The following is a 14,310-nucleotide window of genomic DNA, read 5'->3' as shown; positions in this document are numbered from 1 at the left end:
GATGGATGGATGGATGGATGGATGGATGGATGGATGGATGGATGGATTGGATGGATGGTAGGTAGATGGGTTGCAAGGGAAGATGAGATCACAAGAGAAACTGGGAAGTGACAATGGGGGAGGTAGGAGGAGAACCGCAAGTCAAAGGAGAAGTGAGCTGTGTCAAATGTGACCCCCCCCCCCCATTAGTTAAGAGAAGGGTAATGAGACATCCATTGGATTTGCCACAAGAAGGTCACTGATGACCTCGGTGAGAGCAGTTCCATGTTGTGGGAGAAGCCAGATTGCAATGGGTGGAGCTGGAGAAATGAGTCGGAGATGAGGAAGTGGAGACAAGTGCTTTCTCCTGCACCTCCCCCTACAAAGCCTGGCTCATATGTTACCTCCTCCACAAACTTTCTCTGAACCTCTGTTCTTCTGTGCTCCCTGAACATCCAGTTACCCATCTGCCACAAATCATGGCTGAGCTCCTAGGGTCAGGGCCTATGACTCTGGACATACACGATGTCATGGGAAGAGCACTGGACTTAGAGTCTAAAACCATGGGCTCCAAGCCTAAAAACCATCCAGCCTACCTCCTCCAAGTTCCTGAGAAAGAAACACATCTTATCTTGTCTAACTTGGTCAAGAACAGGCTTTGAGGCCCTGTCCAGTGCTCACGGCCCCATACTATGGAAGGGTGCCCCTCCAGCTGCCATCCAGTTGTATGGCCTCCTACCAGGTCAGTATCCAGTAAAAGGCCACAGCCTGCCCTGCCACTGCCTTCATCTGCTTCCTTAGCCATGAGAAAATGTAGGAGTATCCAATGGTCATGGACATCCCTCTTTCCCACCATCTCTAGAACTGGTCAAGGCCACAGGCAATCTCTGTTACAAAATAATAGCCGAATTATTCCTGGGGGCTCCCTAAGGAGCCCAGCTGCTCCCACCCCACCAGGCTGGGCTGTCACTGCCTAGACCTGTCACTCTTGGGTGATTCAGCTCAGCCCTGCCTGACCACTGAGGCCAAGGCACCAGCCAGGGCTCCATCACTAGCCGGAAGAATTATCTTGAGGCGGCCACGAAGCTGACCTTTATGGGCTATTTTCTGTGTAGAGGGCTCTGTTCTAGAATGGTTCTTTCATCACCTCGGCCCTACAACAGCTCAATGAGATCTGCGCTATTTCTCTCACTTTATGAATAAGGGACCCAGAAAAGATCAGTCCCTGGAATAGTTGGGCATCTTCAGATCCAAATCTCTCTCCTTGGCAAAATTATGAAAGAGCGAGCATGGAAGGAGAAGGCAATGAGCACTTTTTCTGGGCACTTTTATGTGCCAGGAGCATTGTCCTATTGGATCCTTACAACAACTCCTGGCAGAAACGTATGTTACGGATGAGCAGTGTGAGATTTGGAGAGAGTAAGGGTTGCCCAGTGGGTCAGGACTGAAGCCCATACTATGATTTACACCCAGGCCACTTCTTCTGCTTAATCTGCTTGAATTTTCTCAGCTCTACAGGTAATGTTATCCCCATTACACAGATAAGAAAGCTAAGACTCCGGAGAGTCAGAACAACTTGCTTGAGGTTGCTGTGTAATTTGTGAGATCTGAGGGCTGGGCATAGGGCAGCAGAGGAGGGAGTGAAGGGGGGAGTTGGATTCAAAGCGGGGTTTCTGACTTTGCAGCCTGTTGACAGCAGGCAGGGAAGACGGGATTGGGGAACAGAAGACTTTTCTCTGCCCCTCCGTTGTGCCATGGCCTCTGTGGTTTTTACACCCTCCCCCCACTTTTGGACCTTCAGCATAGCTTTTCCCCTCTCCCCCACACACTCCCCACCCCCCAACTCCCTGCCAGCCTCAGTACCCAGCCGCGACATGGCGGGGGGGGAGGGCGAGGAACCAAGGAAAGCTTCTTGGAAGAGGTGACATTTGAGTTAGGTGTTGAATGATACCATAGGTATGGCCATCTATCACACAATCTGCCAAGCTCTACACCTGATCCAGAAGAAAGAAAGATGAACAGGACACAGTCCTTGCCCTCACAAGTTTCAGCCACTGTGAGGGGACCGTTCCCAGTCTCATCCTCCGACCTCCTTGCTCTCGGGGGAGAAAGGGAAGAAGGAGGAAGCTGGGCATGACAGTGCTGACCACCACACACCTTCCTGGCTCCCTCCACCGGGCAAGGCTCCACTCCGAGCCCACATGAGGTGTGCAGCGGACAAAGGATGGGTTGGCTCCTTGGAAAAGTGATTCATTCACCTTTCACAGAAAAGAAGCAGACTTTCTTGTTTTCTGCACCCAAATCAAGGTCACCTTTGTGCACCTCTGCCCTTTGGGTCTCCGGGGTGATACCCAGTCTGGAAATCTATGCCTTTTGAGACTTCAGACCTGTCCATTCTCCTGCTCAGTAGCACCGACCATCGCAGCCCAGGGCCATCCCCCAGGTCCTGCCTGCAGAGAGACACTTTCAGCCCCCACTCAGGATCCTGAGGACCAGCCCCACCTCCCATCTGTAATGACAGGAAGCCAGCACCTTGAGGTTTTCGCCAAACACCTCCCCATCTTCCCAAAACTGAGTGTCCTGTTCCCAGGAAAGGGAGGGTGTCTGCCTTACCCAGGGAAACATCTGGGAACCATTCCAGAGAGTACTTAAAGAAACCCAAACGCTTTGGGGCAGCCATCCGAGTAGTAACGTGTAGTGGAGGAAAGCGAACACACAGATATCAGAGGTGGACAGATGGGGATTCAAATTCTGACACCAGCGAGGTGCTTGAGACCTTGGGAACCCTCCCCTTCTGAGCCTCTGTGTTCCCATCTGTACCACAGAGCTGGTTATCGTGAGTGTTGAATATCAATGCAGTAACGCCTCTCAGGGCTGTGTGAAAATGGAAGCAAATAGCACAGAAGAAAATGCCTGGCGCTCTGTTCAATCCCCATTGCCCGCTTTCTGCAGCCACTTCGTTACGTGATCCTACAGTCTCCCATGAGCCCTGCACCTGGACTCAGCATCCCCAGTGCCCTATGACTCCCACCTTGAACTGTGGAGGTACGTCTTTCCGGACTTCCATTGTTGGCCCCTTCATCTGTCATCCCTGGGACAAATGTCTTTTGCCACTACATCAAATTCTTTTTCAGGATCATAAGCCTTAGAGATAGGATTTTTCATGGTCGGCTCATGTCTCAAGGGCTGAGAGCCTGGGCTCCTTCTACAGTGCTGACCCTTGTCCTCTACAAGGTCATGACGTCCATAGGCTAGAAAGTACTAGGCTCCTATTCACAAAGAAGTTTCAGCTAGCACCACCGTCTGCACAAAGATCCCCTAGGGGTCTCCCAGATGCTAGCTGGAGCTATAAATGGTTACGTACTTTTATTTCCACCTCTAATCCATAAACTTGGCAAATTGTAGCAAAGACCACGCAACACCTCGTGACCCCATTGCCTGATGGTCATGGAGTCTGTAGGGTTCTTCTCCCCACCAGATCTAGTCCTCACATGTAAAAACAGGGAGAAGACTAGCTGAAGAAATCAGCCCTTCGGACTCCACCCCAAAGAAAGCAGCAAGATAAAGTTCAGAGAAGATGACCAGCTTACTGGGGTCACAGAGCTCGTGTGAAGCAAAATCAGGTTGAACTTTTCCTCTGCATTCCATCTGCCCCCACAGGCAATGCACCTGTGGTCCCATCTTCCCTCCGAGATTTTCCTGTCCCTTCACTGGACCCGGGACACCAGAGAAGTCATTGACTTTTGTACTATCTTACATTCTTATCTTATGTTCCATTTGACAAACCTTGAGACCCTCGACATCAGAAGAACCAAAGAAGCTTCTTCTAAAAGGCGGAGGCCTGGGCCCCACCCAGACCCACAGGCTAAGAATTTCCCAGGGGGCTTCCAAGCAGGTCTATTCCTGAGAAGGGCGGTTCTGATGCGGAGCCAGGGCAGGGAACCACCACATCTTTAATTACTCACAGGAATCGCTTCTCGGCCTTTTGGCTAAGATCAAGTGTAGTATCTGTCCTTATCAGTTTAAAATTACTCATAGGAAATGGATAATGAGCACCTACTAGGTGCCAAAGCAGTGTCACCGTGGCCAACTCTGCCGCCAGAGCCCGCCAGAGCAGGCTTTCTCAACTCCACTTTCTGTGAGGAAGGGAAAGCTACAAGACACCGAGGGGCTTCCCAAGACACACAGTTGATAAGAGGCAGAACCAGGCTTTGAATCGGGGTCTATCTGACTGCAAAGCCCACACTTGCCTGCACCCTTGACGTGTAGTCCTACTGGGTGAGAGCCCTGCGCTAACGGACCCCAGGGATAGGGGACGAGTCAGGCTCACGCCCGGTCTAGGAGCCCACACCTGAATGGTGGTGGCTGATACATAAAAGTTAACTGACACACAAAGCTGCCTGAGAAGGATAAACAGAGGTTCCAAGGGCTAGGAGAGCCCACTGGGGGTGTGGTGGGGACACTGGGGGGCGGGGGGTGGGAACCAAGGAAAGCTTCTTGGAAGAGGTGATGTTTGAGCTAGGTGTTGAATAATACCATAGGTTTGGCCATCTATCCCACAAGGTGCCAAGCTCTACACCTGATCCAGAAGAAAGAAAGATAAACAGGACACGGTCCTTGCCCTCATGATGCTGGGAGTCTAGCACTCTGCCTTCTCTGAATCTCCCATTTTTCTCTGCCAACCCTCCCTCCTCTCCTCCCTCCCTCTTCCCCTATCCCCATCTCTCTGCTTCCTTTGGTGCCTCAGCTCCCCCTTGGCCCTGCACAGTGAGTCCAGGCTTCTGGATCGTCCAAGAAATGGGGTGCTCCAGGCCCAGAGCCAGGGAGGAGAGAGGCACGTGGGCCCTGCCCAGGCCAGGGGACAAGGAGATGAGCTTCAGGGCCATAGAGTGAGTCACAGTACACAGACACTTAAGCAATGGGGATAATAAGACACACTTTCCTGGGAAGCTGGGGAGAGAGATGAGGTAGGAAGGGAAAGTGCTTTGAGCTTCTCGGAGGAAAGAACCCATAAACAGATCCAAGGTGTTATTACCATGGTCATTACCTGCCTCAATTAAAGGGGTACGCATCTAACTACGTGAAGAATCATTAACTCGTTCTGCAACCCACACATGGTTGTATTTTTAATATAATTTCATTTTTATTATTAACAGATAAGACCATGAAATATCCTGCGAGTCATTCTGACATGTTAATACTCCCCTTTGGCCTGGGTGGGGTGTCCTCCCTCCCACGGGGCTAGGAAAGGGTCCAGGCCAGGGAAAAGAGGCTGAACCTCCCTTGGTACTCCAGCTCCCCAGCCCCAGGTCCTCCTCAAAGAAGTCTGGAACCATCTCTTGGTCCCTGAGCCCATCATCTGAATTGTCCTTCCTCTTGGCCCTCCGTACCTTTCCCTGCTTCACACATCTACCCACACTTGCCCAACCTGCCCTCCCATGGTGGGCAAGGAGGATGGGTGAACTGCTGGGTGCCAGGCAGTGGGGGACCAAAGCTCAGTTAGACACAGTCCTGGCCTTCAAGCAGGCCGGTTCATTAATTCACCCAGCTAGCTAGCTCTGAGCACTGGGCTCTGTGCCCAGTACTCAGAACAGCAGGTGAATGACACATGTTTCCGCCCAAGGATACACACCTGGAAGGGGAGACAGACCCCCCCCCCCGCAAACAACCACAGAAATACCTACAAATGCGTGTTGTAATAAAGCAATGCCCCCAAGGGCTGCAGAGACTCAACAGAATAATTAAGTCTGCCTTCGAGTAGGACTGGCAGGAGCATGCCCAGAAGGTTCTCCAGAGGGAACAAGACATGAGCTAGGCCTCAGGGTGCTTAGAGAAGGAAGGGCATCGCAGGCTGAGGGAACAGCGTGAGCGAGACAGACATTGGTGTTCTGGGGCAGGGTGGAGGAGTGCACTAGGGCTGGGGAGGTGAGGCATTTGGGAGAAAGGATAGAAATGACGTTGATGTGGTGTGGGGGTGACAGGGAAGGGCCTGGTCTGCCATGACTATACCAACAGGCAGTGTTTACAGAACCAACCAGGAGCCAGGCCAGGGCAAGGCCCTTTCCCAGTAGCAGCTTCGTAAACTGTCACGGCCGCCCTCCCTAGGTGACTCTGTGCACCCTCTCTCCACTGAAGACACGGGCTGCCCAGCTAGGAGCAGGAAAAGCAGGCTCAGAGGCACCCCAGCGTTTAATGCCAAATAAGGACTTTTTGAGGATGGAAGGGAAATTTAGTCAGAGGGAAGGGGGGCCGCAGGCTCTTTGGGGTAAAGTGATGCGGTAACGGGGACACAGGAGAACTGCGGGGCATGGACCACTGACGAGGGCAATGGAGGAAGAAGGTACAATAGACCCCCCAGCCCCCCCGCTGCAGGGAGCAGGCTCCACCATCCCAAGAACCCAGCGCAGCACAGGATGCAATCATAGAGGGCCAAGCTGGAAATGGCCTTCCGGAAAACCTTCTGGTGGGGTAGCACGTTCCCCTCCTAAATCATCTGCCAAGCTGCCCCATCATTATGCTTCCTGCACCCTCAAGCAAGTCAGTAGCATCTCTTTGCTTAGACTGCTTCAGATGAAGTCCAAAATCCCTCCTAGGGCCCAGAAGGTTCTGCATGACCTCTTCCTGGCCTGCTCCTCGCCTCCCCGTCCCTGTCTCCTTCACTCACTACCCCCTCGGCCCCCCTCCCCACCTTGACTTCCTATACTCTGGCCACACAGGACTTACTCAAGTGTCTCATCAGCGCCTGGCTCTTTCTGTTCCTGGAACTTCATGCTTGAAATAGTTCTTGCCATTCCTCCCACCCTCCCCTGTCCCCCAGGCTGACCTCCTGCCCTTATCCTTTAGGGTTCAGCCTCACCGACCCTCCTCCTGCCCCCTGCCTGTCCCACCCTCCCATGATGCTCTGGTCTTTTCCAGCTGATGTTTTCTTGCTTGTAATATTTGTTCATGATCAGCTCCACACCAGACTTGTTCACTGCTCTGCTCTCCAAGGCTGAAACAGTGCCTGGCACAGAGCAGGGCTCGTGAAGTAGTTTTGGGGTGAATGAGTGAGGAAACAAGAAAAAGGATGTGCAAGCCCCACGTTATACGTTCATTAGCGTGTGCGGTTCCTCTGGCCTGGACCATCTCCTGTTTTCTTGCCCACAGCCCCCCTTAGTCCCACTGACTTCGAGAAGGCCTCCTTGGCATCTGTAATCAAGACACAAGAGGAGACTCCTCTTAATGTCTGCGGTAGGACACGTTGTCTGAACATCGTGATGCTCCAGTAAATCCACCGCAGCTCGTGATTACACTCCGCTCTGTCTGTGTAAATCTTGCCTCCCCTGTTACAAGACAGCTCACCAAGTCCTGACGATGCTATACACAAAAATGGGCACCAGAGAAGGGAGGTGAGGGGTTCACATGCCTGAAAGTGAGCTCAGCCACCAGAAGGGGATGACTCACCGTAAAGGGTTTTGAACATGACATAGCATCATATAAATGCAGCCTAGCCTCCTTTCCTTTCCTGCACTGATCAAACACTCGCTACACATAAGGGTCTGAGTTTGGCAGTACAGGAGAGAGAAAAGAAACTGAAGCTCTGATCCCTGGGCACTAAGTTTATGATCTAGTTGCAACATAAGACCTGATCATAAGCAATCACCGTAGAAGACTATCAGCTAAGTACCCAAAAGAACCCCACCTCCGGAACTCTATGTCTTTATCAGGGAATTATCCCCAAATCTGGCCCCATGCCCATGAGCACCTGGGTGCTCAGTTCCCTTTCCCACTGGGTGGTGTTCACTTCCACAGCGCCATCCCCAGTGGATCTCCTATTTGCATTGCCCATTTTATCTCCTCTGGTGGAGAGAGAGAGAGATACCGTGAGCTTGCCCCAGACAAAGTGCATGTTGCCAAAACCAGTCCTGGGCTGTCTGCAGACTATCCTGCCTCCCGTGCCTTGGAATTGTTTCTGAGTGCTTGCACTCAACACCCTGCCTCCAGCAAGTTCACCCAGTTGGGCAATGTGGCCAAACGGCCATGAAGAGGGTAAATGCTAGCCCCTGGAGTCCAAAGGTTGCAATGAGTACTTGGAGTTTGTAAGCACACTTTTGAGATCTTTAATGGTGAAGGCAAAGGTGTTTTAGCTATATATGCAGAAAGAGGGCCCTGAAACCAAAGGACTATAGATGAGTCGGGGAAGGTGACTCTTGGCACTCTTCGGGGACTGAGACTCGGGAGTTGCCAAAGTTTCTCAGATTCTACAACCCCCACCTTGAGCTGCCTGGATGATGAAATATTCTGAAGAGCTTGAATTGCCTACACCGGTGAGCTGAGCTAAAACCCAGCACCCCAGCCTACCTCCCAGGTGATCACAAAGGACGAGGGGTGGGACCCGCTGTGCCCCCACCAACACTCAACAGACCAGAGCTGCCAGCCTCAGGAGGAGTTCCTTCACTTATTAGTTAACAAATGAAATGCCAGGTGGAAGCACAGTGTTGAAACAAAACTCGATGCATCCCCACCCCGAGGCGTGACGAAACACTTGGAAGAGATCTTCACAGGCACTTGGCTCATGCCTGAGAGAGCAAGGGAGGTGGGTGCTGGGGCTGAGGACACCCAGGCCCGCAAGGTTTGCACTTGAACTAAGCATGCCACACCTCATGGCAGAGAGGCAGAGGATGGGGCGGGAAGGGGACTTCGGGAGGTTAGTGCAGCTGCGTGGGGAAAGCCCAGTTTGGCAGAGTCAGCCTTTGGTGGCCTTAGAGTCTTTGCTTTCTAGCTGAGTACTGCAACCCGAGCCTGGGAGTCCTAATGGTTCCCTAAGAAGGCACTGCTAGAAAAAATCAGGAAGAGAGGCCAGGTCACAGAATGGGGAGGGAGCGGAGAAAAAGGGGAGCAGGAGGTGGGGAGGGGAGGGAGGGGGAAGGGAGGGAAGCAAACAGAATGAAACCTTTGAGATTATGTCTGTAGTATTTCTGATCTGAAATATTCAGATTCCATGAAGCGGCGGAAATCGGAGGGGTAGACGAACCATGAGAGACGATGGACTCTGAAAAACAAACTGAGGGTTCTAGAGGGGAGGGGGGTGGGAGGATGGGTTAGCCTGGTGGTGGGTATTGAGGAGGGCACGTTCTGCATGGAGCACTGAGTGTTATGCACAAACAATGAATCATGGAACACTTCATCTAAAACTAATGATGTAATGTATGGGGATTAACATAAGAATAAAAAATTTAAAAATTTAAAAAAAAAAGAAATATTCAGATTCCAGCAGTTTGAAAAAATTTTCCCAATGAATGGAATGGTGCATGTGAATGTATGTGCAAGTATATATGTATCCGGTGTGTGTGCTAGAATGGTGTGTGCGTGCACACCCATGGGTATATTTGTGCATGTGTGTGTGTGTGTGTGTGAGCACAAGTGAATGTGTGAGAATGCATGCAAGCGTGTGCACGTGTGTATGTATATGTGTGTGCACATTTGTGTGTCTGCCTGTGCAGCATCTCAGATTGAAAACAGCTCTGAAATAAAGCCTCAGTAAAGGAGGGATCTTATCCGCTCCGCTGCGGACCAGCTGGGTGACCTTGAGCAAGGCATATCACCACGCTGGGCCTGTTTTCTCCCATGTTCTAACTCCCAAAGCAATGCCTGGTACATAATAATCACTCAATAAATTTTGACTAAATGAGCAATTGTTATTTAATGATAATGCTGCCTATTTCTTTGGGTTGAAGAAATGACAAGATGAGAAAGCACATGCATAACTATTCTCTGACTCTCTTCATGCTTCGCACATAATAGAAGCCCAATAATTGTGAGCCCTACCCCTCTGCAAATTCAGTTTTTATCCCCTTGGTAGAAGGAGGGCAATGAAGGAAATGATGCATAAGGTCGCACATCTCCTACAGCTCGCTTCCTTGGGCTGCATACCACTGACCACATTCCTTTTTATTTTTAAATTTTAATTCCCATATAGTTAACATAGTGTTATATTAGTTTCAGAGGTACGATAATCGTGGTTCAGCAATTCTATATATTACTCAGTGTTCATCATGGTAAGTGTACTCTTTTTTTTTAAGATGTTATTTGAGAGAGAGAGCACAAGAGTGCGCATGAGCAAGGGGAGGGGCAGAGGGAGAGGGAGAAGCAGACTCCTGGCTGAGAAGGAAGTCCCATGCGATGCGGAGCTCCATCCTAGGACTCCAGGATCATGACCTGAGCCGAAGGCAGCCGCTTAACCAACTCTGCCACCCAGGTGCCCCATAAGTGTACTCTTAATCCCCAATCACCTATTTCCTCCACCCCCTTCACCCACCTCCCCTCTGGTAACCATCTGTTTGTTCTCTATAGTTAAGAGTCTGTTTTCTGGTTTGTCTCTTTTTTTTTCCTTGTTAGTTTGTTTTGTTTCTTTAATTTCATATATGAGTGAAATTATACAGTATTTGTCTTTGTCTGACTGACTTATTTCACTTAGCATTATATATACATATTTGCCTGCCACATTTTCCTTATCCATTCATCAGTCAATGGACACTTGGGCTGCTTCCATAATTTGGTTATTGTAAATAATGCTGCTATATACATAAGGGTGCATATATCCTTTTGAATTAGTGTTTTTGTATTCCTTGGCTAAATACCCAGTAGTGCAATAGCCGGATTCTAGGGGGTTCTATTTTTAACTTTTTGAAAAACCTCCATACTGATTTCCAGAGCGGCTGCACCAGTTGCATTCCCACCAACAGTGCAAGACAGTTCCTTTTTGTCCACATCCTGCCCAACACCTGTTGTTTCTTGTGCTGTTGATTTTAACCATTCTGACTAAAGGTGCGAGGTGAGAGCTCATTGTAGTTTTGTTTTGCATTTCCCTGATGGTGAGTGATGATGAACATCTTTTCATGTGTCTGTTGGCCATCTGCATGTCTTATTTGGAGAAATGTCTGTTCCTGTCTTCTGCCCATTTTTAAATTGGATTATTTGTTTTTTTGGGTGTTGAGTTGTATAGGTTCTTTATATATTTTGGATACTAATCCTTTATCAGATATGTCATTTGCAAATATCTTCTCCCATTCAGTAGGTTGCCTTTTAGTTTTGTTGATTGTTTCCTTTGCTGTGCAGAAGCTTTTTATATTGATGTAGTCCCAATAGTTTCTTTTTGCTTTTGTTTCCCTTGCCTCAGGAGAGAAAAGAGTTGCTACAGTCGATGTCAGAGAAAATTACTACCTGTGCTCTCTTCTAGGATTTTTATGGTTTCAGACCATGACCATATTTTTGAGCCAATTTCCAGAGGCTTCTGAGTTCCTATTATGTTATATATTAGCTAGGCCTCTTCTCCCTGCCCTTAGTCAAAGATTGACAGCAATTCATTTGCAAGAATTAAATGCAAGACTGAATTTTAATGACTCAGAAATTTGAGGCCAACTTTGCTTTCAGTGACCTTTAAGGAAAGGAAGCCTAGTAAGTGACCTGGTACCTGACCTTCCATCTGGTGGTATACTTGTGGGTCACAATCTTGCAAGATAGGAATAATTATCTTCATTATGCATTTAAAGGGACAAAAGCTTGGAGAGGTCAAGTGACTGGCCCAAGGTCACCCTACTCACTCCAGGGTCACAGAGCTGCCTCCCAGCCCAACAAGTGATATTCAGAAGCTTATGAAAGGTAAGATCTCCTCACTCAGACAAACAGAAATGAGGTCTCGAGTTCTGAACCCATAAACATCTCAAAATCTCTGACTAGTCAGCCCTGGTTGAGTATTGGCAGATAGAGCCAGGGCCATGTGGCAATCAGAAAACTAGTCAGGTGGGACTGGAACAGTGCCTCTGAGGTATTTCACAAACACGGGGAACAAACACATTGGTGTCGCAATCCTGGCCACCCGGAGCTGCCGCGTTGGCTGTTTTTTGCGCAGGGACTGTGGATAAGGAGTTTGAGGGCTTGAGGGCTGAGGTCGCTAGGACTCCTAGATGGGTGGCCATCTTGGAGACTGCATCAGCCCTTAGGAGGCAGCTTTTCAGTCCCCAAACCCCTGATGGGTATAGCCAGATGGAACTGCTCCTTCCAAACTGCCCAAGCTACTCCAGACTCCTTAGTGGAGGCACCCGAGGCCTTCCGTGGTCCAGAAGTAACCTGCATTTCCATCTTCTCTGACTACTCTCTCTGACAGACGTGAAGACCCAGACTCACCAGCCTTCTGACTGGATCCCAAACATACGTTTGGCTCCATCGCCTCCATGCCCAGGAAATAGACCATCCCCTGCCCTCAAAAGACCTATTCATCTTGTAATCCTAAAAACAAAAGTTAATTAAGACCAAATCTCTTCTTAGCATTTCGCAATGCCTTCTGGGATAATTAATATAACTGGTATGAACTGCTCCATAAACTCAGAGCACAAATATGGTCACATTCCACTTATTTTTCCAATTAATCTCCCAAGCACACATCTACATGAAAAGTCCAGCATCTCCCTCTGGAGGCTTCCTCCCTTCCCAAGAAATTGTCCCATAGCCCTGGGGACAGGCCAAGTAAAAACAAAAATGAGCTTCGCACATACCAGGCATAGAGGAACTGGAGTCTGTTCAGTTCAGAACGGGCGGGGATTCTCTCGGCCATGGATTCCTGCTACCACACAGTGTCACTGTTGAAACTCACGCCTACACAATTTCTTGGATACACGCAAAGGCGGAAACCAAGCCCCTGACCAGCAGCCAGAGGCCCCATGTAGGGCTCATCAAGTATGATTCTTATTCATTTTCTCATACTTCGTTATTTCCCAGGGCACAAGAACACAGCAGGAACCCCCAAGCAGGACTGATTCTACTCTCCACCCCAAACAAATCCCTTTCCCCTGGCCCATGAGCACCGCGGGGAACTCTTTTAAATATCCAGAATTGTAAACACCTGTTCATATCCTTCTCTCAAGAGCATGAGGGCTCCTTGCTGTGCACCTGCCCTTCTCAGGGAAGCTGGCCTCGGTGCCTTTCTTCTCCTGCCCGCACCCTGATGTGCCTGGCAACCACCTCATGAAAGAAGAGAACAAAAGCCCAGGTTAAATCTCCGGCAGGGCACCTCCTGTTAGTACCCCTGTGACATGTCCAGTAAATCTCAGGCCATAGCTGGATAGTAATTATATTTGGGAGGGGCCTACGGTCTGCCAGGCACTTTGACACATATGAGCCTGTTTAATCCCTCAACACAGGGCAAAGCAGTGAGAGCAGCGTTTTCCAGAGGAGGAAAATGAGGCAGAGTTGGCGGGGGGGGGGGTGCCCAAAGCTAGACACCTGTAAGGTGCTTGAGCACTCTCTCCTCGCCTGGAGAGACCATAGCTTGCCCCCACCTGCAGAGGGTTACTGCGGATGAGTCCAAACTGAAAGAAACAGCCTGAGCAGCCTGAAAGAGATAAAGGAATACCAAAAGGGCATCCCAAAGGGTTGTGTGAGGCCAAAGAGGGGCTGTTACCTTGGTGGAAGATAGGGAAAGAATGGGTTCATATAGCCCCCAGAACACAGCCTAGCACATAGTAGGTACTCTGTTTATATATGTGTGTATATATATATATATATATTTTTTTTTAAATATAGTATAGTTGCAATTGATGTAATGGATATCTGCCCTGAATGCTGCTTATGCACCTGCTCTGTGCCCAGACCAGTGGAGCCTATGGGCTGATTCCAACACAAAACCTCATCTCTGAGTTTACCATGAAAGAGAAGACTCATTTTTCAATTATTCTAATTCAACAATAGAGGAGAAATATGATATCAAGAAAACTAGAGAAAGGGTGAGAAGAAAGCCCAGGGGGAGAAAATGCTAACTTCCATCTGGAGAAGCTCAGGAAGGCTTCCTGGAGGAGTGAGCATTTTAGCTGGGCCTTGGAATGTACATAGCAATAATGATAACCATAATCCATTACTGACTCTTGACCACTTGTTATGTGGCAGACAAGGTAAGCCCTTCGTATATATATACTCATTTAATTCTTCCAATAAATCTACGAGGCAGGTACTTTTATTATTTATGCGGGTAAGGACACTGAGATCCAATAATGACAATGCAGTAATGGTCGAAGCAGAGGTTGAATCCCAAATTTATCTGGGACTTATCCACCAGGTCAGAGGTGAGGCTGGGACAGAGGAGAAAGGTGTGGTCGTCCAGCGGAAGGACTCCCCTGGAGTGGGCTTCCCGCAGGGAGGCAAGGAGACATGACTAGTCTTCTCCTGGGAAGGAGGCAGAGTCTCCCTGCCCACTAGGAAACAGCAACAGGGTGAGCAGCAAACTGCAACAGATGAACTAAGACATTGGCTGCTTGCACAACAATTAGAGAGAAATTGGGATTGTTTGCTCCAAACTTC

The 14,310-nt window shown here is 49.3% G+C and overlaps 1 long non-coding RNA gene and 1 pseudogene across 2 annotated transcripts in view; one reads left to right on the top strand and one right to left on the bottom strand.

Moving 5' to 3' along the window:
• Positions 1-12,897, bottom strand: part of LOC118015206 — a 71,181-nt gene extending 58,284 nt beyond the window's left edge. Inside the window, exons 1-2 of one of the 2 annotated variants that reach the window (XR_004680566.1) lie at positions 12,860-12,897; positions 12,513-12,577 (exon numbers count right to left, since the gene is read on the bottom strand). This is a non-coding gene — a long non-coding RNA (uncharacterized LOC118015206). The other variant, XR_004680565.1, reaches the window with a different exon arrangement.
• Positions 3,949-4,074, top strand: LOC118015496 (annotated as a pseudogene).
• Positions 12,898-14,310: the final 1,413 nt, after the last annotated feature.

The sequence above is a fragment of the Mirounga leonina genome, unplaced genomic scaffold, assembly GCF_011800145.1.
Source record: "Mirounga leonina isolate KUSES-001 unplaced genomic scaffold, KU_Mleo_1.0 Mir_165, whole genome shotgun sequence".
In the NCBI taxonomy this organism is placed as follows: domain Eukaryota; kingdom Metazoa; phylum Chordata; class Mammalia; order Carnivora; family Phocidae; genus Mirounga; species Mirounga leonina.
The sequence above is the reverse complement of the archived record's forward strand: the minus strand, read 5'-3'. Positions and strand labels throughout refer to the sequence as shown.